The sequence below is a fragment of the Monodon monoceros genome, unplaced genomic scaffold (genome assembly GCF_005190385.1).
Source record: "Monodon monoceros isolate NGI ecotype Baffin Bay Population unplaced genomic scaffold, NGI_Narwhal_1 Super_Scaffold_4, whole genome shotgun sequence".
Lineage (NCBI taxonomy): Eukaryota > Metazoa > Chordata > Mammalia > Artiodactyla > Monodontidae > Monodon > Monodon monoceros.
Window position 1 is genome coordinate 6,931,417 of NW_021703781.1, and position 27,383 is coordinate 6,958,799.

Sequence of the window (27,383 nt, forward strand, 5' to 3'; positions counted from 1 at the left end):
TATTGCTGTTATAGTCACTGTACACATGAGGACATGGGGGCTAGTAGAGGGCAGGTACTAGGCCAAAGGCTTCCTGTGACTCAAAGCAAGTGTCGTCAATAGCTTTTCACACTTAACACCTCGGTCTTTTGGCTTCGAGTCCCTGATTCTTCCCTTTATATCACAGTACCCCTTTCATTACTCTGTGGAATAACATTGAGCAATGTATACATATGATTTATTTATTATAGTAATTTAATGCCAAGTCACATTATTAATATTGTAATGGTGGGTGACAAAACATTATGCATTTTATAGCCCTGCCTAGATTTATTTTTAATTTGACAAGTGTTTATTGAGCATTCTCTTTGTGAAAATTACCACAATAGGTATCAGTTGTGAAAAATATTCTTCTTAAAAAGAACTTATTAAGAATTTTAATATTTAGTATTTTCCCTGTGGTTTCTGGAATTTTGTCGTGCCTAGAACGAGGCAGGCCAATTAGTTAGCTGGGTTTTTATTTTTCACTGTACTGGCTATGGTTCTTTTGGTCCTTTAATATAAGAGCTGGTTTCCAGTACTAAAAATGAACTCTCCTCATGCTCTAGTTAGGTATGTCATGTAGCAGTCAAGGCACTGAAATAGGCTAGGCATTCATTTAAACTGGTTAATCTTGAAATAGATCAAGATGGAGGAGTAGGAGGAGGTGGAGCTCACCTCTCCCCACAAACACATCAAAAATACATCTATATGTGCAACAGTTCTCACTGAAAACTAATTGGAGACTGGCAGAAAGACTCCTCTACAGCCAAGGCTATAAGAAAGATCCTCATGGAATCGGGTAGGAAGGGAAGACAAGTGATCAGGTTGGGACCTGTGCCTTTGGGAGGGGACTCAGAGGAAAAGAGGGATACATGGGTGGAGATTTGCCCTGGGAAGTCAGCTGTTCCTGTCACATATTAGATGCCCCAGCCCTGGGGTCTGACACAGGGAAAATGAGCCCCTTTGGCTGGTGGGAGGGCTGGTGGGACTCAAAAGAGGGCTATGGGAAGCCTGAATTTTGCCTGTGAGCAGTGTGCTTGTGCTGGCTTGCTCCTGAAGCAGGGTGGAGAGGGCAGATTGAAAACTGCTGAGATGGCTGCCTGTGACTGCCCCAGTGCACGCCACAGCCTGAGCCCAGCAAACACTCCAACCCCACTCACTGTATACTAACAATGAACGCTCAGAAAGAGGAAACAAAAACCAATCCTGTTTAAAATTGCATCAAAAAGAATAAAATACCCAGGAATAAACTTAACTAAGGCAGTGAAAGACCTATACTATGAAAACTATAAAACACTGTTGAAGGAAATTGAAGATGGTACAAAGAAAGGGAAAGATACTCCATTCATGGATTGGAAGAAATGATATTTGTAAAATGTCTGCTACCCAAAGCAATCTACAGATTTAATTCAATCCTTATCAAAATACCCATAAAATTTTCACAGAGCTAGAGCAAATAATCCTAAAATGTATATGGAACTCAAAAAGGCCTGAATTGCCAAAGCAATTTTGAGGAAAAAGAACAAAGCTGGAGATGTCATGCTCTTTGACCTCAGACTATACTACAAAGCTACAGTAATCAAAACAGCATGGTACTGACATAAAAAGAGACACATAGATCAATGGAGCAGCATAGAGATCCCAGAAATAAATAAACCCAGGCACCTACAGTCAATTACTCTATGACAAATGAGGCAAGAATATACAATGGAGTAAAAACAGTCTCTTTAGTGAGTGACGCTGGGAATACTGGACAGCTACCTATAAAAGAATGAGAGTAGAACATTTCCTCACACTGTATACAAGATAAGCTCAAAATGGATTAAAGACCTAAATGTCAGACCTTAAACCATAAAATCCTAGAAGTGAACATACGTGGAACACTCTAGTATACTCCATGTTAGTATACCTGAAACTAATATAATATTGTAAATCAACTATACTTCAGTAAAAGCTTACACAGTGATGCATGTAAATTATATCTCAAAAAAAAGTGAAAAAAATTTTTGGAAAAAAAATAAACTGGTTAATTCTTCGCAGGGATACTTGGCTATACTGTGACTGTTGACATAGTGAACTGACCATTTCAACCATTTTTGTTGTTGTTGTGCTCTGTTATTCTTTTTCGGTTTATCTGAAAATTTGTATTTAAGATGAGATACTGAAATTGTTTATCAAGCATAGAATAAAATAGTAACTGAAGTCCAGTAAACCAATCTGAACCTTTTTTTAAAAGTTCTTACAACATAAATACTCTTTTCTTTGCCCTACTCAGATTACTTGATGATTCCCTTCTGTGTCAGTCTTTTTTCATATATCCGTTTTACTTTGTTCTCCCTGACTTGTATATCCTTCCTTTACGTTTCCTGCTGGTGAAATACTGCTTGTCCTTCAAAGCCTATCTCAAATAGTCCCTCCTCTGGCCTTTTTTCTCTCTGTTTTTCTTAAGTGATTTATTTATATTTCTATTATATTGTTAGTTGGGCTTAATTCTGTGTAACATCCACAACATCTTCTCTCCCTGAATATGTAAGTATGTATACTCCCAGGTACCATACACTAGCTTCTAAATTCCCTGAGGACCTGGGTATAGCTCATTTACTTTCTTATTTTTTAGCATGAAGCACTAGTGAGTGATTCATAAGATTTAATGGATTATTAAATTTGAAAGGCAACCACTAGTCTGAGGGCAATTTATTTTATAAAATAGACTTTTAATTTTCTGTAATAGCAAAGAGTCAAAACTGTGGATTTCAGTTGATGTTTAAACTATCTAAGCCTGGGTGCAGATGTGTTTCATGTAGGTATATCTGGATTTGACATTCATTGGTAGAAAATGAGAGATGGCCTTTTTTTTTTACCCCTCAAATTGGTGTCTCCTGCATTTATTATAAAGGTTGGGAGAACAGAATTATTGTTGGCATTGAGTAGTCAGTCACTGTAAATTATATACATATTCCTGGAAATGATCCCAGAAAAACCTTAAGCACAGAACCTTCTAATAAAATGCAAGAGTTACTTTTTCAGAAGACTGTTTCATTTTCCTAGGATATTTATTCAGGCTGATCTGTGCCTGAAAGAGAATGTTTCATAATTCCAGCATAGATTTTCTTGCAGAAAATGTAAGCATTAAATCTGATGATATGTTTAAATAGTTATTCATAATTCATAATTATGGATATTTACTGCACACTCCTTATATGAATGACATTTTTGTTTCTATATTTTAGAATTGAAAAGTTGGGCTTTTGTTCTTTGGAACTAGTCATTTTCAGAGATACCCACCTTGTTATTATTAAAAAGTTTATGGAGAAATGAGAAGTTATTAGGGAGGCATAGTTTTTAATCTCCTTGAATCTCCACATAAAAACAGACCTATGACGATGGCAAAACCTGAAACCCACAGACAATATAATATCTAAAGCGAACTAGGTGACAAGTTATCCCCACCTCTGGTATCAGTAAGTGTAGGGGAGGAAGTGTAGGGGAGGTGACATGGTTTCTGCTGTCTCTGAAAACTGGTAACAGGTACTCACTAGAAAACATGGTGGGCCAATGTGAAACTAGAAGCTAAAACTAGGAAGGAACAAAGGAACTATGATAAGGATGGATGTTTCTAGAGCAATCTTGGCTTATGGACTTGTGAAACTAACCAAATAAGGCTCTTTTCTTGACAAAGCCCTGCTCTGAGGGAAATTGTTGGGAATCCAGTTCAGATTGAGCAGGGTGGATAGGGCCAAAGGATAGAGAAGGACCAGGTGAAAGTGGGGCAGGGAAACAGCCAATAGATCTCATAATCAAAAAGCCTGGTTTTGAACACTAGATGAAAACAGCAGAACAAGTTGCCGTAGGACCCTGAAGCTACAAAAGCTATGCTGACCCACCCTCCTTTCCCAAGCGTACAAGGAAGCTCATCTCAATTTTTATCTGTTTATCTGGTGTGCTTTTGTTGCCTGTAGACATAATTCTGCTCCTTATTTGTCTCTTTTATATAGCTATATATATATAACTATATATATAGTTATATGTATGTGTAATTATATATAATCATACATAATTTATATATAATTGTGTATAATTTATAAATAATCACGTATAATTTATGTATACTGTATAAGTGGAGTAATTAATTTACATTTATTTATATAATTATTTACATTTTTCCATTATGTATGTAGATGTAATTTTATATGTCACAGAGAAGAAGGAGCAGAATAGTATCTATAGGTAATCCAGGCCCATCAGACTTTCAACTGCAAACGAGGAATTTAAAACAACCATGATTAATATGCTAAAGGTTCCAATAGATAAGGTAGACTGCCTGTAAGAACAGATGGGCAATGTAAGCAGAGAGGTGGAAATTCTAGGGAGGAAGGAAAAAGAAATGCTGGAGATCAAAGACACTGTAACAGAAATTAAGAATGCCTTTGATGGACTTATTAGTAAATGGGACGTCGCTGAGCAAACAGTTTCTGAGCTTGAGAGTATCTCAAAAGAAGCCTGCAAAAGTGAAAAGCGAAGAGAAAAATGACTGAAAGAAAAACCATAACAGAATTGAGTATCTAAGAGCTGTAGGACACCTACAGAAGTTCTCTAGAATCATGATGAAAGGAATAGAAGAAATATTCGAAACAGTAAAGACTGATAATTTCTGCAAATTAATGTCAGACACTTAACCACCGATCCAGGAAGTTCAGAGAACACCAAGCAGAATAAATGCAAAAAACCCCTATACATAGGCGTATCATTTTCAAGGTACAGAAAATTTAAAAGTCCAGAGGGAAGCCAGAGGGAAAAAAACGTACCAATGGAGGAGCAAAGATAAGAAGTACATCCAACGTCTCAAAACACCACTGGAAACAAGAAGAAACTGGAGTGAAATATTTAGCGTTGAGAGAAAAAGAGACTCTATACCAACCCAGAATTCAATATCCTGCAAAATTCCCCTTCAGAAGTGAAGAAGAAAGACTTTCTCAGACAAACAAACATTCAGGATATTTTTTGCCAGTAGACCTGCTTTGCAAGAAATGTTAAAAGAAGTTTTGCAGTAATAAGGAAAATATATAGGTCAAGAACTCTAATCTTTAGCAAGGAAGGAAGAGCATCAGAGAATGAGTGGTTAAAATAAAATCTTTTTTTTTCTTATTCTTAATTGACCTAACAGATTGTTGAAAGTAGTAATAGCAATACTGTATTTAAAAATATATGTATTCATTTAATAATTTTCCCAACAGAAAGCACCAGGCCCAATGGATTATTCACTTATTATTATTTTTTCCTCCCTCCCTCCCTCCCTTCCTTCCTTCTTCTTTCATTTATGGCTGTGTTGGGTCTTCGTTGCTGTGTGTGGGCTTTCTCTAGTTGCCGCGAGCGGGGGGCTACTCTTCGTTGCGGCACGCGGGCTTCTCATTGCAGTGGCTTCTCGTTGCAGAGCATGGGCTCTAGGCGCGTGGGCTTCAGTAGTTGTGGCATGAGGGCTCAGTAGTTGTGGCTCACGGGTTTTAGAGTGCAGGCTCAGTAGTTGTGGCATGTGGGCTTAGTTGGTCCATGGCATGTGGGATCTTCCTGGACCAGGGCTCGAACCCGTATCCCCTGCATTGGCAGGTGGACTCTTAACCACTGTGCCACCGGGGAATTCCCTCACTTATTTTTCTTAAGGAAGACACTATACCAATTCTTTATAATCTTTTTCAGCTGATTGATGCAGAAAGAATACTTCCTAACTCATTTATGAAACCGTTACTCTTATATCAAAATATGATAATGACATTACAAGAAAAAAAAACTACAGACAATATCTCTTTATACGTAGATATAAAAATCCTCAAGAAAATATTAGTAAATAGAATGCAATAATGTATAAGAAGAATTATACACCTTGACCACATAGGATTTATTCGAGGTATACAAGTCTAGTTCAACGTTCAAAAATCAATTAATGTATCCATCACATCAATAGCAAAAAAAAATCACATGATCATATTAATAGATACAGAAATTGTGTTGGAAAAAATAACATGCATTCATGATAAAAAAACCCACAAAACTCTTAGTTCCCATGTAGTCTTAGTTTACTTTCTCAACTTGATAAAGATTATCTACAGAAAACCTACAGCTAATATACTTAATGGTGAGAAGCTTGAAGCTTTCCCACAAAGATCAGGAACAAGCCAAGAACATCCCCTCTCATCACTTCTTTTCAACATAGTACTGGAAGTCCTAGCTAACGCATTGAGACAAGAAAAGGAAATAAAAGGCCTACAGATGGGAAAGAGGGAAATAAAACTGTCTTTGTTCATAGATGACGTTATAAATCTGTGTAGAAAATCTGAAAGAATCAACCAAAAACTCCTAAAATTAATAAGCAGTTATTGCAAGATACAAATTTAGTATACAAAAGTCAATTGCTTCCCACTATACTGACAATAAACAAGTGGAATTTGAAATTAAAAACACAATACCATTTATATTAACATGCCAAAATGGAATACTTAGGTATAAATCTAATAAAATATTATAATATCTCTATGAGAAAAACTACAAAACTTTGAAAGATATCTAAGAAAAATTAAATAGGTATTTTGTGTTCATGGATAGGAAGACTCAATACTGGCAAAATGTCAGTTCTTCCTGACTTGATCTACAGATTCAGTGCAATCCCTGTAAAAATCCCAGCAAGTTATTCTGTGAATATTGACAAGCTTATTCTAAAGTTTAGTTGGAGAGGGAAAAATAACCCGAATAGCCAACAGTGTTGACGGAGAAGAACAAAGTTGGGGAACTGACGCTATCCAACTTAAAGTCTTGCTGTAAATCTACAGTAATCAAGACAATGTGATAATGGTGAGAGATTGGACCAGTAGATCAATGGAACAGAATCGAGAGCCCAGAAATAGACCCACAGATAAAGTCAGGTGTTCTTTGACAAAGGAGCAAAGGCAGTCCAATGGAGCCAAGATAGTCTTTTTAACAAATGGTGCTGGAACAACTGGCCCCCCCCATGCAAACAAGTGAATCTAGACACAGACCTTACACCCTTGACAAAAATTAATTCAAAATACATCACAGACTTAAACATAAAACGCGAAACTATAAAATCCCAGAAGATAACGTAGTTAGAAAAACCTAGATGATCTAGGGTGTGTTGATGAGTTTTTAATTACAACAGCAAAAGCACGATCCGTGAAAGAATGGATAAGCTGGACTTCATTAAAATTAAAAACTTCTGCTCTGAGAAAGACAGTGTGAAAAGAATGAGAAGATAAGTCTCAGACTGAGAGAAAATACTTGGAAAAGGCCCATCCCAAAATATAGAAAGAACTCTTAAAACTCAGAAATAAGGAAACAACCTGATTTAAAAAAATAGGCCAGAGGCCTTAAGACACCTCATTTAAGGAGATAACAGGTTTCCCCTGCCATCTGAAAGTAGAGCATTCCTATGAAACTTTTCATATGGCAAAATGGCTTAAAGCAAACAAGCAGTTACCTTAGGACACATCTTGCTAACAGACGCACAAATTAAACTGAGATAAAGCACAGATGCTCACAGACACAGTCAAAGCTGTGGCTGCTTGATGCCGAGATGCTGAGTGTAGCTTCTGAGGAAGGACTGCGTGAAGACAGTTTGGAGGCTTCTTACAAAACTAAGCATACTCTGACCATATGACCCAGCCATCATGCTCCTTGGTGCCACTCTTGTTGCTGATAGTATGGGCTGGATCTATAATGGCTTGCTGCAAGACAAAAGCTGAACGCTGTTTCTGCTTCTTGCCTTTGTTAGTAAAAGCAAAAATCCTCTTCTGATTTATTTTGATTAGCAAACAGGTACTAATATAGATCTTCCCTAAAAGCAAACTGGCATAAAAATAGACTTTTGAAAAGCAGGGGATACTTGTATATAGATCATAAATAAGCACATGAAAAGTTGTTCCACGTCTTACGTCATTAGAGAAGTGCAAATTAAAACAATGAGATAGGCCCTCTGCCCCGCCACTCGCTCTGTTCCTCATGTCGCAGCCCCCGCTGTACCTGCCGCGGAGCCCACAGCCACCGCTTCTGAGCAGAAGATGGCTGTGCCTCCCACGTATGCTGATCTTGGCAAATCTGCCAGGGATGTCTTCACCAAGAGCTATGCATTTGGCTTAATAAAACTGGATTTGCAAACAAAATCTGAGAATGGACTGGAATTTACAAGCTCAAGTTCAGCCAACACTGAGACCACCAGAGTGACGGGCAGTCTGGAAACCAAGTTACAGGTGGACCGAATATGGTCTGATGTTTACGGAGAAATGGAACACTGACAACACACTAGGCACGGAGGTTACTGTGGAAGATCAGCTTGCACGTGGCCTGACGCTGACCTTCGATTCATCCTTCTCACCAAACACTGGGGAAAAAAAATACTAAAATCAAGACAGGGTACAAGCGGGAACATTATCAACCTGGGCTGTGACGTGGATTTCAACATTGCCGGGCCTTCCACCCGCGTGCTCTCGTGCTGGGTTATGAGGGCTGGCTGGCTGGCTGGCTGACTACCAGATGAATTTTGAGACCACAAAGTCTCGAGTGATCCAGAGCAACTTTGCGGTTGGCTACAAGACCGATGAATATGAATTCCAGCTTCACACTATTGTAAATGATGGGACGGAGTTTGGCGGCTCCATTTATCAGAAGGTGAACAAGAAGTTGGAGACTGCTGTTAATCTGGCCTGGACAGCGGGAAACAGTAACACTCGCTTCGGAATAGCAGCCAAGTACCAGATCAACCCTGATGCCTGCTTCTCGGCTAAAGTGAACAACTCCAGCCTGATAGGGTTAGAATATACTCAGACCCTAAAGCCAGGTATCAAACTGACACTGTCAGTTCTGCTGGATGGCAGGAATGTCAGTGCTGGTGGCCACAGGCTTGGTCTAGGGCTGGAGTTCCAAGCATAGATGAATACTGTACAGTCGTTTAATTTTAAACTATTTTGCAGCATAGCTACCTTCAGAATTTAGTGTACCTTTTAATGTTGTATGTCTGGGATGCAGGTGTCGCTATATATCATGTTAGACTTCCAGGTTAAAGGTGATTCAGCTTTAGGGTGTTACCCTTTCAGAGGTACAGAAGAAACCCAATTTCATAGAAGGTCCTTTCAGCTGTAGACTTGAGGGGGAGCTTGCTGGCCCCTCTAGAGATGTCAGGTTTCTTTTTTACCTAGAAACGGCTGCAAGTGGAATTTGGTAATTTGCAGGCACTTTGTAATTCGTAAATTCGTATTAAGTAAATGAATGAAATTGTGATTTCCTGAGAACGGAACCTTGGTCTCCTACCCTGATTGAGAAGAGGCTCTTTGATGGTGTATACAAACTCATCTGAAAGGGACTTTTTAAGGCAGGGACTTTTTCCACCCCAATCCATCACCTCTTTTACACCAAAAGTAGTCTGCAGGGAGCGGTAGCTGTTTATTCTGTGCCACTTTGGGGTGGAGAAGGTGGATGTGATGAAGCCAGTAATTCAGGACTTAATTGTGTTTTTTCTCATGTTGTGTTTTTTGGCCCTTGCACCAGAGTATGAAATAGCTTCTAAGAGCTCCAGCTGCAAGCTGGGAGGAGTCTCTGTGACTGTAATCACATGGTGTCAACACTCAGCATCTAAATTGAACTTCTCTTGTATTTTCGCCACTCAGTTTATTTCTTAGGAGTTTAATGGGTACATTTTAGAGTCTTTCATTTTGTGTGGAATTAGTTCCTCCCCTTCAAATGCTGTAATTAACATCACTTAAAACTTGAATACAATATTGAAACCTTAAAAAAACAACAACAACAAAACAATGAGATTCCACTGTGCCTATTAGTTACCAAAATCCAGAACATTGACAATACCAGATGCTGAAAAGGTTGTGAAGCAACAGAAATTCTTACTCGTCATTGGTGGGAATGCGTAATAGTTCAGCCACTTTGGAAGACAGTTTCGAGGCTTCTTACAAAACTAAACATACTCTGACCACATGATCCAGCCATCATACTCCTTGGTATTTACCCAAAGGAGTTGAAAGTTTAAATGTTCACACAAAAAGTTGCACGTGGATGTTTATAGCAGCTTTATTCATAATTGTCAAAACTTGGAAGCAACCTGCATGTCCTTCAGTAGGTGAATGGATAAATAAACGGTGTTGCTTATAGATAGTGGAATATTACTCAGTACTCAAAAGAAATAAGCTATCAACCCATGAAAAGACATGGAAGAAACTTAAATGCATATTATTGAGTAAAAGAAGCCAATCCAAAAAGGCTGCATACTGTAGGATTCCACCTATATAACATTCTGGAAAAGTCAAAAATATGAAGACAGTAAAAAGATCAGTGGTTGCCAGGCGTTAGGGAGGAGGGGTGAATAAGAGGAATTTTAGGGCAGTGAAACTCTTCCGTATGATATTCTCATGATGGATACATGCCATTATACATTGGTTAAAATCCAAAGAATGTACAGAACCAAGAGTGAAAACTGTGGACTTTGGGTGATTAGATATGTCAATGAAGGTTCATTTCTTATAACAAGTGTACCAGCTGGTGAGGGATGTTAATAATGGCAGAGGCTTATTTAGCACGTCTGTGGGCAGACTGATGGGAAAATCTTTGTGTTTTCCATTCAAATTTGCTGTGAACCTAAATATGGTATAAAATAATGCGTTGAAATAAAAAGGACAACAGAAAATGTTAGGTATAAGAGAATGCACTTATAATAAATGACCCTGGGAAGAAAACCAAAGCTCAAGAACACTTGCCTGAAACCACACATTGAAAATGCATAGTGCCTACGTAGAAAATCACCTTCTTAGTTGGCCCAGACGGATAATCACAGTAAAGCTATTGGAGTTTAAGGGTAAAGAAAAAAAACCTTTTGAATCCAGGCAAAAAGACCAAGTCACTTTTAAAGGAAGGAAAGTCAGATTGTCATGATACTTATTTTTAAGACCAACGCTTTATGCCAAATGAAAATGGAGTAACACATTAAGAAACTTAGGGAAAGAAAATATGTGTCAAAGATGCTAGCCAACGTGACTTTGCATACAAAGGCCATAAACTATTAAGAAACTCTTTCTATCTGAAATTTACAAAGCACACTATTAAGTAAATGTTAGGTCAAAGGAGAAGTGTCAAGTAAAATGGAAGAATTTTTTAAACGTAATGAAAATGAGTACATGATTATTTAGAATATGTGGGCATATCTAAGAAAGTTATCAGGAGAAAATTTTTAGCATTAAATGCATGTATTAATAAAAATTAAAAAGAAGGGCTTCCCTGGTGGCGCAGTGGTTGAGAGTCCGCCTGCCGATGCAGGGGACACGGGTTCGTGCCCCGGTCCGGGAAGATCCCACATGCCGTGGAGCGGCTGGGCCCGTGAGCCATGGCCGCTGAGCCTACGCGTCCGGAGCTTGTGCTCCGCAACGGGAGAGGCCACGACAGTGAGAGGCCCGCGTACAGCAAAAAAAAAAAAAAAAAGAAAAAAAAAGAAAAAGAAAATAAATGGATTAAACAAGCAGATAAAAAACTAGAATAACAAAGTAAACAAAAGAAAGCAACAGGATAGAATTAATAAAGATAAAAAGGAAATTGATGAGTTAATTTAAAAATTGGTTCTTTGAAAAAATTCAACAAACTAAGATAAAGGGAGAAAGTACAAATATTCTTGTGTATTAGAAGTTACGTAAAGGTACAAAAGGGAAAACAGTCACAGCACAGTAAATTAAATCCTAAGGGACCATTTGCTCAATTATATGCAGGTAGATTTGGAAATCTTCATGAAATGAATCATTCTGTAGAAAAATTAAGTATACTTCAGAAAGTCTAAACAGACTAATTGTCATAAAATAAAGTAATAAGAATTTCCTGACAAGAATTGTACCAGGGTCAAATAAACCCCTTCTTAACTATGCAGCTTAAATTATTCCAAAGATAGGAAAAGAAGGAAAATCTCCAAATTTGTTTCATTGAGTAAGTATAACATGGATTCCAAAATCTTAAAAAATTATAGAACAATTTTACTTAGGAATATTGATACACAATTCCAAAATAAAATGTTTTAACAGAAAACAATGTTGCATTAAAATATACCTCATGACCAAGTGGGGTTTATTCCAGGAATCCCAGAGGGGCTCAATACCAAAAAATCTGTTAGTATAATTCTTCATATTAGTAGAGCTAAGGAGAAAAATTCTTTAGACATCCCTGAAGGTAGGGAAAAGTCTCTTGACAAAATTTACTATCTATCTATGTTTCAAAAAATAATAAAATAGGAATTGATGGATAGCTCCTTAACATTTATTTTACAAACGCACATACGTATACACACACACACTTGCACACTTCAGTTCAAAAGTCAGCACCTTATTTACTGGGGGTGGGACACTAGTGGTTTGTTTGTTTATTTTCACATATTGTATGGTTTTTATTTATATGAAATATCCAGCGTAGGCAAATCCATAGAGACATAAAACGGATTAGCGGTTGCCAGGGGTTTAATGGAGGGTGATTGCTTAATGGGTCCCTGATTTCCTTTCGGGATGATGAAAATTTTTTGTAGCTAGTTAGTGGTCATGGTCGCACAACGTGGTGAATGTGCTAAATGTCACTGAACTACACACTTAAAAATAGTTAACATGGTGAATTTTATGTATCTATTTGGAGTAGACATTAATTCCTTTTACGTTTTAATTGAAGTATAGTTGATTTGCAATGTTTCAGGTGTACAGCAAAATGATTCTGTTATACCTCCTATATATATGTACATATATATGTGTGTGAATATGTATATACATATTCTTTTTCAGATTCTTTTCCATTACAGGTTATTATAAGATAGTGAATGTAGTTCCCTATGCTATATAGTAGGCCCTTGTTGTTTATCAATTTAAAATATAGTAGTATGTATCTGTTTTTTTAAAAAATAAATTTATTCATTTTATTTATTTATTTTTGGCTGCATTGGGTCTTCGTTGCTGCACTGGGCTTTCTTTAGTTGCTGCGAGTGGGGGCTACTCTTCGTTGCGGTGCGTGGGCTTCTCCTTACGGTGGCTTCTCGTTGTGGAGCATGGGCTCTAGGCGTGTGGGCTTCAGTAGTTCGCGGGCTCTAGAACACAGGCTCAGTAGTTGTGGCACATGGGCTGAGTCACTTAAGGCGGATTCTTAACCACTGTGCCACCAGGGAAGCCCCAGCATGTATCTGTTAATTCCAAATTCCTAATTTATCCATCCCCCATGCTTTCGCCTTTGGTGACCGTAAGTTTGTTTTCTGTGTCTGTGAGTCTGTTTCTGTTTTGCAGATAAGTTTATTTGTATAATTATTTTATTCCACATATAAGTGATATCATATTGATATTTGTCTTTGTCTGACATACTTCATTTAGTATGATCATCTCTAGGTCCATCTGTGTGTTTTATTGGAGTATAATTACTTTACAATGTTGTATTAGTTTCTGCTGTACAACAACGTGAATCAGTTATATGTATACCTATATCCCTATACACTAGTTGCTTGAATTGGACATAAGTTAAAGATGGACGTTCAGTATCTCTGCTGTGCATGTGTGTTGGAGGGACAAGCCAGTGTTATTAGACGTAGAGACTTAAGTTTGGATGTGAAGAGGTAAAGCATCTCTAGTTGCAGATGATCTGATTATATGTCTAAGACTACCAAATGAGTCAGTGGAAAAACTACCAAAAATGGACTTATGAGAGACATCTATGGAACAGTGAGTTATAAAATCAGTGTACCAACAGCCGTCATATATGCAGACCAGTTAGAACGTACACTGAAAGATACACATATATGGAATGATGCTTGTGCACACATACATACCTACACAGGTACAAACTCAAGTTTACATTAAGTTCAAAAGGGGACCAGTGATTGTCGTAGGCCAATCATTTATCAATAGTAATGGAGTGGTCCCTCAAAAAAGAAAATTCGTTAAAAAAATAGGATTCTTGTTTAATGATCTTATTGCTACACATATAATTTTCTGGTACTACTCTTTTTGTGGACTCAGGACGGATATAGTAAGAGGATCTTTAAGATTTGTTTCAGCCCAACACTCCAGTGATTCTGTATTTCTAAGACTGGTCCATACTTACCGTACCTATAAAACAATACTATTGATTTTTATTAGGCCTCCAAAAAGGAAGTTGAGCCTTTTAGGTAGAACAATATCAAGAACTCTTTCTTCCAGTTCCTATGGCATCACTTTAATTAAAAGTATATCTTCCCATAATGGAACATGATAGAGCAATATTTTATCTTCAGTGACTTCTCATTTCAGGATATTATTCACCATCATAAATAATGCATTAGTATATTAATGATGCATAATAGTTGTGATATTCCAGATGAACTGCTGCTCTTATTCAAGTGAGAATTTTTGAATAATAAAAATGTCAGTATAAGATAAATGCTGGATGATGTAAGAAAGATTCACTATAAAAATCAAGTTTATAAAACATTTTAAATATCAGATGCTTTCTCAGTGTTTTTCATAAAAATTAATTGAGGTAATAAAACATAATTATAGGAAAATAAATATTAACATTATTGCCATTTTGTTCTGTTTATTCATTGTGACTTTCACAGAATTTTGGGCAAAAGGGAGGTAAAAGACCAATGTGTTTGGGAGAGAACATTAATTATTAATAGCATTGTTTGTTTCTCAGAATCCTTGTGTTTTAGTTATATAATTATTTTTTCCCCAATACATTAAGAGGAAAACAAAGTATGTGGTAGGTGTGGCAGAAAGGAAGTACCCTAATAATGTATGACTATCTAGTCAATAAGGAATAAATGATTGCTTACTTAAAGTTCTGATAAAACAGAAAAGTTATAAGAAAATGTCTAACAATTTTTGGCAGATCATTCTATTGGCCAGAATGGAACTGTTTGTTAAATTATAATTTATAAGTTGTGTGGAAATAATTCTTCAGTGTTTTAAACACATATTGATGCTGCTTACCCAGTTAGGAAAGGGTGGTGACTTGAAAGGATAAAGATGATGACATAATTGAAATCCCCAAAGGAGGAAGCATTTTATGGAATACTTGAATAATACAGCATCAATAAGTTGTCTTAGGAGCTAAAGACTCATTCTTGGAATATTTTAAAGATTTTAAAGAAATTCTCATTGTAGTCAAAAATGAGCTTCTGGTCAGTGTGTCTCAAAATAAAATGAAAACTTAAGAAAACACTGAAATCTTAGACTGAAAAACAATTGAATCTAAAATCTGGGAGAGATATCCACTAATTCTAAGGTAGATGGAACCAGTTGGAGAAAAACCCACCTGGAATTCACCTCTGATACACACAGGTTTACCTCAAACACTAAGGAAAGATTGGCAGGCACTTCAGTCCATCGAGCCTGCCTCCGACCCACAGGCTGTGCTAAAATGCATAGTGTGAACAAGCAGTTCTTTGTAACCTCCACTCCTCTGTCCCATCAACTCAGATTCCCACCAAATGGCATGGGCATTGGTAGGCAGGAAGCTGGCGATGACCCAGTGCATTTTGGAAGCGTTAGTCCTCTCAAAGTAGTAAAGGCATATGCGGAGATAGGAACAGGATTGTGGAAGTATAGTCTCGGGAAGGAGAAGCTGCTAAGTTAGAAGATCAGAGCTGAATTGAGTGAGAATGCCTGTTTAAAAAAAAAAAAAAAAAAAAAAAAAGGTCTTGCACGCCATCTTTTTTTCTAGATCTGAGAGTATGATTTAACCATCACTGGAGTGAACACACTGCAGCAAATTGTTACCTAATACAGGGGTTGGCACACTTTTTTCTATAAATACTTTCTGCTTTGTGAATCAAATGTTTTGTTTTCTTTTTGTTAGAACTACTCAGTTCTTGGAACATCGTGGCATGAAAACAGCCATAGGCAGTATGTAAACAAATGAGCATGGCTGTGTCACAAAAAACACCTGTATTTATGGACACTGAAATTTGAATTTCTTATGATTTTTATGTTTATAAAATATTACTTCTTGTGATTTTTTTAACCATTAAAAAAGGTTAAAGAACTCTTAGTTCATGGGCTGTACAGAAACAGACAGTGGACCAGATTTGGCCCATGGACTATAGAGTGTCTCTCCCTCATATAACATGTGGAAAATATTATATTCCTAAAGGAGAAGCTAGAACAAATACTGTAGGAGCAATAATGAAAGATATTATAGAAGAAAAATGTTCTGCCTGCAGGTTAGATATACTCACCCTGTTCTCTAGTTGGGAAAGAATACTCTGGGTGGAGCTAATAGTGAAGTTTTAGGAATGTAGAGGCGTGGCATTTGAGTGGGACTCCTTGACAGATGGTAATTAATAAGTTAATGAATGTGTTTGACATATGAATGAATGAAAGAATAAATGAGTATAATATAAATGTAGATAAATAGAGTGTGATGTGGAAGGATGCATATCAGAAGGAGGACAAGGACAAAGGACAGAGAAGAAGAGGCATTTGTCAGTGACTGGGAATTCCCAAGTGTTCTTTTGGGCTTGGGGCAGGGCTTCAAATGCCATGCAACCAGCACAACTATATTTGAAAGATAAGGAGAGCTACTGAATGCTTTAGAATGGTGGATTGTGTTATTTCATCCTCTATTACTACTAAAGATGAGCAAAGCCAGACACTAATTAAAATGGTCAGGACAGATTGTAATCAGTAATATACTATTGCAGTAGAGAAGAGAGCCCAGCACGAACTGAACTCTGTCAATTCGTACAGACTTTCCTGGGTATTTTAAGAGGAGAATGAGGGAATCGGGAGGGGGGCACATGGGGACTCAGTAGGGTCAGGGAAGGGAAAAATTGCAAAGGGTTGGTCGACATAAATATTGATTAGGCCAACTGTGTCTGCTAGCTGGTAAGTATTGAAGTTGGAATTCTCTTCTCCCGGGGAGACTGGGAGACAGGGGTGCCATCCTTCCTGATGATCACATTTCAAAGGAATAGCTTTCAGGTACTTGAGAAAGACACCCTTGAGTTGTAGGAGATATTAGTATATAGGAAAGGGACAGAGGAAGGATTCACAGTTGGAAGGCCTTTTAGTAAATGCGCTAAGAGAGGTTGGTGGGGCCTGTTGTCAGGTGTTGGCTGTGGCCTTGAGCTTTCTCATGGAGGCCCTTTCAGCGGGGGCTAGAGTCACACTAGGGTTGTGTCCTTGAGCCATTAGAAACTATGTTCGTGCTTATGTCTCTCAATGTGAGTTTGGCAGGGGGCAGGGATGGACAAAATCATCTTTGTTGAGAGTCTTTGGTTTTTATAGGCCAAGGTTGAGACCTAGTTGAAAAGAGGATTTAGAGGCACCAGGGGAGAGTTTGGTCCAAGAGCGAATCTTTGTCATTTCATACTGATCTGTCTATTTAGACACACATAAACTTCCCTGGAGGTGTAATTAGTCCAGCCTGATCGAGTTTGCTCGAAGACAGCTTGCCTTTGAACGTGCTCTGCTCTCTTTCTCCCTGGAACATCCTTGAGTAATTCTCCACCTAAAGGAAGCCTGTTCGTCCTTTAGGCAGCTGTCAAACTTGCCTTCCTTTGTGAAGCCCTCCTGCATTTATTTCCATCCCCTCCTCCCTGAAAAGATACTTCTTTCTTTTATCCTCCCTTCCTTTCTCTTTCCTTCCCTCCCTCCTCCTTTCTCTTCCTATCCACCTCTCCTCTCCCCTCTCCTCCCTCCCTCTCTCTCTCATTCAGGCATAGTGAATTCCTTCTACTGTACCTCTTGCTGCAAAATCACATGACCCTTTACATTTTGAAACTATTATGAAATAATTACCAGGAAAACACCTACAGGCAGAGGCAACATCTCATTCATCTTATATCTCAAGTGCATAGTACATTTTTTTTGTTTGTTTTTGCAGTACGCGGGCGTCTCACTGTTGTGGCCTCTCCCGTTGCAGAGCACAGGCTCCGGATGCACAGGCTCAGCAGCCATGGCTCACGGGCCCAGCCGCTCCGCGGCATGTGGGATCTTCCCGGACCGGGGCACGAACCCGTGTCCCCTGCATCGGCAGGCGGTCTCTCAACCACTGCGCCATCAGGGAAGCCCCATTTGGCTTTTTTTTTTTTTATCTTACTGTATCTTCCAAAGAATGCACAGACATAGTCTTCCTGCTTCAAGGAAGTTAATTTAATGTTTTTCACGTTACCAGAGTAAATATTCATATTTGTGACTGTAATGATGCTTAATCTTAACACCGATTGACAATGGAATTGGCACCATGCACTTTCATTAGTAATTTACTATTTTCTGTAAAGGATAAAGCTAATCTGAAAGGGCTGCCTACTGTAGGATTCCAACTATATGACACTCTGGAAAAGGCAAAACTATGGAGACAGTAAAAAGATCAGTGTTTGCCAGGCGTTATGGGAAGGGTGGGATGCATAGGTGGAGCACAGAGGATTTTTAGGGCAGGGAAACTGTTACAGGAAGGGGGACCCCTTCCAGGGCCCGAGAGTGGGCTCTTGTCTAACACTCAGAAATGTGTCTGAGGAGACACACATGCTGACAAAGCAAAAGACTTTGTTGGAAAGGGGCACCTGGGCAGAGAGCAGGAGGGTAAAGGAACCCAGGAGAACTGCTCTGCCACGTGGCTCACAGTCTCAGGTTTTCTGGGAATAGGGTGAGTTTCCAGGTTGTTTCTGGCCAGTCCTCTTGCTTGGCCCATATTTGGTCTGACTCAGGGTCTTTCCTGGTGATGCACGCATCTCTCAGCCAACGTGGATTCCAGAGCAAAGGATTCTAGGAGGTTGGCAGGACATAGTATGGGCTGGCATCTCCTCCCTCCTTTTGGCCCCTCCTGAATTCTTCCAGTTAGTTTTCGGTGGCAGCACCATGTTTCTCATTGGGACCTGCAGTTGTGAGACAACTCATGTAAGTGGGTATCACTGTGCTGGCCGAGGTGGGCAGTTTTGGTCAACAGTTCCCTAACAAAACTGTTCTGTGTGATACCATAATGGTGGATACAAATCATTGTACATTTGTCAAAACCCATAGAATGTACAGCATCAAGAGTCAACTCTAATGTGCAAACTGTGGGCTTTGGGTGATAATCTAATGTTTCAGTGTAGGTTCCCTGATTGTGACAAGTGTACTACTCTGGCCAGGGACGGCTGTGTGTGTTGGGGGGTAATATGGAAACTCTGTGCCTGCTCCATTTTGCTCTGAACCTGAAGCTGTTCTAAAAAATAAACTCCACCTAAAAAACAAAACAAAACAAAAAACTCTCAATTTTGTCAGTAGGGAAGTTGATACTTAACTTGTGTCAATTTCAAACAAGGTAGTTATACTGCATACAGTGAAACTATAACCATACTTATCAACAAAAATAAATCCCAGGAATATAATATTGGGCAAAAATTAAAAATTACGGATGGACGTATACAGTATGATACCATTTATATCATGTTACAATATGAAAAACAATTCTGAAATTAGTATTACAATGTAGACATCGGTAGTAAAATTCTGAAAAAATGCCCTTGAATGATAAATATTAAATTCAGCAGAATGGTTATAACTCCTTCAGGGGAACAAACAGAATAAAATCAGGGCTGGATACCTGGTTCACTTCACCTGTGTATGTAATAATTTATTTTTTAGCTGGCTGTTGAAACATGGGTGTTTATTGTAATCCTTTCATACCATTTTGTATTTCTGAAGTTCTTCATTAGCAAATAGCTTATGGAAAATGATGCTTGATTCGTAGCCAGAACATTTTGAAAATGATCAGTAAACACTCAAGTAATGAATCTGGGATTTGATGTCGTGAATAATATTTTGTCTTGTTAGATTTACGTTCTCAAGGTTATGCCTTAAAAGCCTGCAGCAGAAATTGCTTGGCTGGAAATGATCGTAGTTCAGGGTTTAGTGTAGGGGTAAGATAGTCAACTTGGTGAACAGGAATATAGGAATGGAGCAGAGCTAAGGGTGTTTGTACTAGAGAAATATACTGCAGCTATGAGAAGTAACCAGCTGCGGTTTGGACTTACTTTTCAAGCCACTAGTAACTGAAGTTTACCACCAGTCTTTTAGTTCATAAGCCTCAATTTGCATAAAACATATGACCTAAGTCGGGGTTCACGATTCACCCAGTCTCCCACACTTATGGAGCTATTGACTGTGCATGGCATTCCTTTCTAATTTTCCCAAAGTTTCTCAATATTTTTTTCAATTCCAGGAAGCTACTACCAATCAATCTGCACCTGAAATGAAACTGATTTGCCATCCTGGGTTAGTCAGGAGAAGCTAAGTTATGCTTTTGTAAGAAAAAACGATGAACCCCGAAGTCTCAGTGATTTAATTTGTGTACATGTCACATGTCTACCACTGGTTAGGGGTCCTACTCCAGGTGGTGACTCAGGAGCCCCCGGTAACTAACATTCCATGTCTAGAATGACTTTAAGTACCATGGCAGGGGAAGAAAAGAGTGTGGAGAACTAACTTCCTTTTCTGGGTGCTTTGTTCCCAAGGAGACACATCATCTCTGCTGACAGCTAATTGCTCAGAGCTAATGGTCTGATCTAACTGTAAGGGAGCTGGGAAATTTGAGGGATCGCATGTCTGTTAAGTAAGTAGTATGTGCTTTTGCCACTTGGGCTGAAACTCTAGATTAGGCTTACTGCTGTTTAGAGGATTACAGTCAAAAGGAACTGGGTTGGGTACAGGGTGGGACAGAATATAACATGGTATTCTAAGTGTATATAGTATAATATAATTTAGGAAATTTAGAGTACTGAAGGTTTTTGTTTAAAGATCTCCTGGCTCAATCATTTAATTTTATAAATGAACAAAGTGAATCCTAGTGACTCACTCCAAGTTATAGAGATAGTTCATGGCAGTATTGGGGCTCGACTGAAAAAGAAACCGAACTGTCAATATATAGAGAGAATAATATGACTGTCTACAGGGAAAATCTAAGAGAATCTGCAGATTAATTATTAGGAGTCATAAGATCATTCAGCAAAGTTTCTGGATATAGGATTGATACACACTAAAATCACTATATTCTTGCAAAACCAAGTAGAAAATTTAATAGAAGAAAGTTATTCACAATAGTATCAGAAATGATAAGACATGTGGACCAAATGTAAAATGGACGCATGAAACCTCTGGTGAAAACATCAGTCTTATTGACAAGACATGAGGGAAGAACAGAGTAAAAAGATCGTATTCTTTGGCCAAGCACATACGTAATAATAGAAGCTGTAACAAAGCTGGTTAATACATAAACGTGTACAAAGAATGTAGATTTGTAGAGAGTGATAGCCTCATCACTGAATATGTATTGTCAGTGTTTGGCTAATATTTTGAAAAGGGAAACAACACTTTAGGATGTGTTAACCTGAATATAATATTTTAGAACTGTGTAATTTTTATACGTACTCTCCATTTGCTAGCATTATGTCTGTCAAAAAATACCAGAGGATGTTAAAGTGATAAAAAGAGTAGAAAATAGATTTTATAAATAGTTACCATAAAAAACAGATTAAAGGTTTGTGTTTGCCTTGTTTGGCAAAGAGAATCAATTTGATAGCATCAAAAAATACCAAAATGGTATTTATACCCATGTGACATTTATACGGTATGTGCCCATGGACCATTATTAGCATAATGCCTGTTTCTCAGTATCTTTAGCTGTAGAATGTGTGAGATAATTGTACTTACCTTATGCTGTCATTATAATGATAGTATGAGATAAATAAAAAGTTCTTTGAACAGTGTCCATTGTAAATGCACAGTAAATGCAACCAGTGGTTTTTACTGTTTACTATTATTATTTCTGTTATTACTAATTAGGATGCCATTCAGTTATTTTCCATCACTACAGAAAATTCAATGTGAATAGATTCTAAAAATGAGTTTGGATAGGTTTACAAAAGAGTTTCTTTCTCCTAAAATTAATTGAGTCAGCATAACCTATAAACAGTGTTGTAGATTTTATATTTTCAGAAGTAACAGAGTTTGACTCATTTTGGATATTTACTAGTTTTCCGTTAGAAAGAAGGACCACCCCCCTCTTTCAAATTTCCTGTGTTCTGTGAGTTTTTGAACAGTTTGTTAATTAATCAATTCAACAAATATTAACTGAGCATTTAGTAAGTTTTAGTCTCTTGGGATCAAGTGATGAATAATACATGATCCCTGCTGCTGTTGAGCTTTCAACAGGTGGGTTATTTGCATTTTAATTAATTGTTGAAAATGCAAGCTGGTGTGGAGATAGGAAGCCATTCTTTATTTACATGTCATAAGCACTATGTAAGGTCCAGTACAAGATGCTAATGGAACCTACGGGAAGGTTACCTTGCTCAATCTTAGGGTTTTGGGTAAAGTGATGCCAAAGTCAGACCCTGAAGGATAAGTGTAGTTATTTTGGGGAAGAACTTAGAGATTAGCAGACCATGGCTATACAGAAAGCATATTTATTAGAGCTACATAGAGGGTAGTTCACCCCTTAGAAGGAAATATTACTTACATGTGTTTGAGTTATCTTTGGGTTTGCTCTTCGGACAAACACAGAACTGTTCTAATAGACTCATTTCTCATAAATACCCAGCTTACCTAGAGCATGAGATACGTTTTTAAGGTTTAAGTCAGTTTTCTAAGGATAATTGAACACATTTGGAATGGTTTTTGAATGGAACCAACTTCTGAGGTACGGCTTTTAAAATATTGACATCTTCTATCCATTGAATATATTACCTTTCATTATTATTTACTCAAGGAGCTCACTACATCGGCTCTCCCATTTTTATTTCTGTTGAATAAACTGAAATAGGTAATACTGGTAAGCGATAAGTTAAATAGTTTAAAATCAAGAAGTTAAGGTAGTAAACTTACTAGTACGGTATGATGATGGGTCTCCTTATATATCTAAACATACGAAATGATCCCTGTGTGCTAAAATTTCATTTCAGTTCATGTTTAAAAATTGTTTTGTTCATTTTTGGTTAAGAGGTACTCTCCAGTAATTTTCCATCAGTGCTAAAGACTGTAGTGTTAGCAACTTTCAGACCCATGAGAGTAAAGTAATAGAGGCTTTTAGGAATAACTTTAATACTTTTTTCTTGCTTGCTTAATATTTGATGAGTAAACAGTGACTTGAATTAAAATATACATGTTATTTACCTTAGTTGGTTGCAGTTGATGGCATATTAATGTTTCAGGTGTGTAGGGGCTGATCATGAGAAAAGCTTACTTTATTAAGGAGACTTATAAGGCAGTGTGTGTTGGTCTTGCTTTGGTGTAGCAGGCACACGGGTTGTCAGCAGAGTGTTTGTACTGAGTTTAATTAATGAAATAGACTATAGTAGAACTTAAAATATGGAGCCCCCTTTAAAGTTCAAAAACCTTTCAGGACTTTAACATCATAGTAGTTGTATGTTTGGTGTCTGTTGCGAAAATGGAACATGACTAAAAATACTACTGTGAGTTCAGAAACACTATTGAATATTTAAATAAAATGTTGTCTTTGATTAATCAAATTTTAAAATAGTGTATGCAATTCATATACACACACATATAAGCATTAACTTTCAAGATGTGTAATTATTCAGTATCAGACATGCTTTAGGAATGTGTGGTGGTTTCATTTTTTTTTAATCATCCCTAATTACATGCCCACAGATTGGCAATCACTGAATTACGTGTCGGAGATTTCAAGAAGCGTTGATTAACCTAGGGCATAACGTCTTTGTGAGGAGAGTTAGTGAAATAGAATTAAAGTGTATGGGTTTGGTTGCTTTTTTTTTTTTGAGTGGGACATGGAAATTACTTAAATAAAATGTTCTTTTAAAAATTGTACTTACAGTGTTTGGGATAAAGATGGAGGCAGAAAAGCCAGAAGAAGGGCAGGAGTATTGCTTCGTACAGTCATCTTAAGTATCATGTAATGAAAAATCTAATCTGTATTGGTGCAAGAGGGATGGGGTCCAGAAAATTTGGGAAAAACCCATAGCAGATCTTGGTGGTGTATTTCACACTGCCAGCAAAATTCATATTAAGTTGAGATTCAGTTCCTTAAACAGAAAATGTGATGGTTTAGATAACGTGAAGAGACATTGAAGTATGGGTTATTTGCATTTTAATTAATTATTGAAAATGCAATAATTTCTCATGTATAATTACCACCATGTAGGTTTTGGAGGTACTATAATTTCTGGAGCATTCTAAACATTGTAATGTAATATTTTAACATTCTTTATTGCCTGACATTTCCATGAAAATTGTCTAAAATGAATGTTTACTTGATCTTTTAGGAAATGTGGTAACTTTCTGTAAAAAGGGAAAAAAATGAGTGCCATGAAATTCATAGAGTTTTTTTGTGTTTAAAATAAATTCTTTAACTTAATTCATTTAATAAACACTTTATTGAGTGCCTACTATGTGCTAAGAAATGTCCAAAATCATGGTGATAGACAGTGATTGAGATGGAGTTCATCATCTTGTGATCTTTCATTCTAGTGAATGAAGATAGAAGATAAATAATTTGGTTAACAATTAGTGATGCATACTGTGGAGGATAAGGTGGTGGTAAATGATAGGGTGACCCCATTCGATTGCTTTGGTCATAGAAGGCCTCTCTGCCAAATAACCAGAAGGAACCAGATGTTGGACGTGTAGAGGAAGGAGAATTGTAGGCAGATAGAAGAGATGGTGTGAGGACTTTAAGGTGGGAATGAGCATGGATTGTTCTGAGGACAGAAAGAGGCTAGCATGGTTGGAATCTAACAGGTGAAGTGGGTAAGTGACATGAGATGAGGTCAGAGAGATAGGCAAGGGCCAAATCATCAAGGGCTTTGCAAGCTAGGGAATGAGATTTGGGTTTTAAGTTCAGTAGAAAGCTACTGGATGGTTGTAAGCAAGTGTGTTCCATGATTTATGCTTCTAATTTTTGTACTGGTTGCACGTGGCGAGAGGATTAGAGAAAACAAGTGACAGAAGCTTAAACTGGGGTGGTAAAGGTAATAGGAGTAATTGGATTCAGAATCTTTATTGCATTGGGTTTGAGAGGTAAGGGAAAAAGGAATCACAAGATTCTGGGATTTGAGTATATTGTTGAGATGAGAAAGATGGGTGGAAGGCATAGAGAAAGGAGGACATTAATATTGAGTCCTATTTTGACTGTGCTGGGTTTATGACATCAAGTAGAGACATCAAATAAGCAACTTAATATCAGCCTGGAGTCCTAAGGAGAGGTCGGGTCTAACGACATAGATTTGAGAGTCATTGGGTTATATTATGGTACAGTAAGTCCCTTACATATGAACGAGCTCCGTTCTGAGAGCACGTTTGTAAGGCCAATTTGTTTGTTAAGTCCAACAAAGTTAGCCTGTATAGTACTGTACTGTAATAGGTCTATAATACTTTTCACACAGATAATACATAATAGACAAACACAAAATATAAGGAAAACATTTTTAATCTTACAGTACAGTACCTTGAAAAGTACGGTAGTACAGTACAACAGCTGGCATGCAGGGGTTGGCATCGAGTGAACAGGCAGGAAATAAAGATGCTGTTCTACTGTACTCTATTCAGTACTGTACAGTAAAGTACACAAAAGCACAGCCACTTATAGAGGATGCATGCACGTGACAGTGTACACCAGACATGTGAACTAACTTACCTGATTGGGCCTGCAAACACAGATTTGCATCTTTGAAAGTTCACAACTTGAAGGTTCATGCACAGGGGATATACTGTATTCAAAACCATGGGTTTGGGTGAGAATCCTCTGGGGGAAATTTGTGAATACAGAAGAGCAGGGGGCTCAGGGCAAGTACTTCCAACATTAAGAATAGATCTGAAAAGAATGGCTCAGCAAAGGAGACAGTTCTTTTGTCTTCAAAGAATATAAAAATCTTTCTTGGAATCTTTATTGTCTAAATAAACTAGGAGAATGGTCCGTGAGTTTAATAATGCACAAAGTCATAGGGGACTAAAATGTAAATGCCGTATACAGTTGACTTTTAGTGGTAGGTCTGTTTTGTTGCTGCAAAAGTTGAAAAGTGCATGATGAACACAAAACTAAAATCACACCTTTGGAAATTAAAAAAAAAAAGTCATATTTGGAAAAAGTAAGGAATATAAAAGGAACAAAGCAGTTGTCAAAAAAATGATAAAAGATATAATTATAGTCCTATTTCCTATGTGGGAGAAGAAAGAGAAAAGAAACTAATAGAAAACTCCATCCCAGAAGTAGAAATACTTGAGAGGGGGAAGAAGATTGATGTGTAAAGAAAAGGAGGGAAACGAATAAAAGAAGACAAAGCCATGAGGCTGGTCTGTAGATTTAAATAATTGAAGGGGGGCTGGAGGTTATCTTTGTGCTCTGCCCTAACAAACTGCAGGAACAGGTAAGGCATAAAGTCTTCGGTGTGTTTTAATGCTGAGTAATGACTTCCATAGAAGTTAAAATCACAATCCAGCGTTTTTGTAATAGCCTCCCCACAGAAAAGTATGATAAAGATGGGTGTTAGGCTTAAAGACTTGGGTGTACTTCTAAAACCCAGGAAGAATAAGTATTTCAAACAATTTTAAAGCATTTTTAGAAGAATCGCATCAACTGGGCGTATATAGTAATGGCTTGATTCAGAATAAGTTTGAAGCACTGTAGCCACCCTGAATACCTTCAGTTTTGAAGTTTCTTAGTTTTAATAAAGGTATTCTGGAACTCATGTTGAGAATTTCACTGTGAAAGAGTATTCATCATGTATTGGAAACACTCAAATATAAGTTTAGTATTTGGATTCCTTTAAAAGGCCAGGCTTTTTCTTTATGTGTGTGTGTGCATGTGTGTATATATGTATACACACACACATATATACATATATATGTACAAATACATATACGCACATATACTTATATATATATAAACAGTGATGCTTCTGATGCATTTGAATCATTTATTCCTTCAGAAGCAAGTGCTTCATTCCCTTAACCCGTCAAATTATTCTTTGTGGTCACTTGACTACGGACACACATTCTCATTCGTCAACTCTGCTGCCTGATGGACACAGGCACAGTGCTGCGTGCTGGTATAGAAAGACGAAAGTGAGGTCCCTGACCTCAGGAATACATGGTTTCCAACAAGGATTCTAATCATCCAGGGCTGACCTATGAGGACTCACAATCCTTGGAAGTTGTAGCCACAATTATCAATATATCCATTTTTCAACAGGTTAGCAATGAGGTCTATGACCAGGAAAAAAAAAAAAAAGACTAAGAACCATTGGCCTAGGCTTTGCAGATGTAATATGTGACTGGATGACACAGTGTTATTTTTAGTTTTGTTTTCAGATTCTCCTAATCTTCTTAGGGAATCAGAATTCTTAATCTTGG

The 27,383-nt window shown here is 37.6% G+C and overlaps 1 protein-coding gene and 1 pseudogene across 1 annotated transcript in view; both read left to right on the forward strand.

The window, feature by feature from the left end:
• Window positions 1-27,383, forward strand: part of RYR2 (ryanodine receptor 2) — a 721,906-nt gene that overhangs the window by 205,903 nt on the left and 488,620 nt on the right. The window lies entirely within an intron of this gene.
• On the forward strand, window positions 8,088-8,955 carry LOC114908869 (annotated as a pseudogene).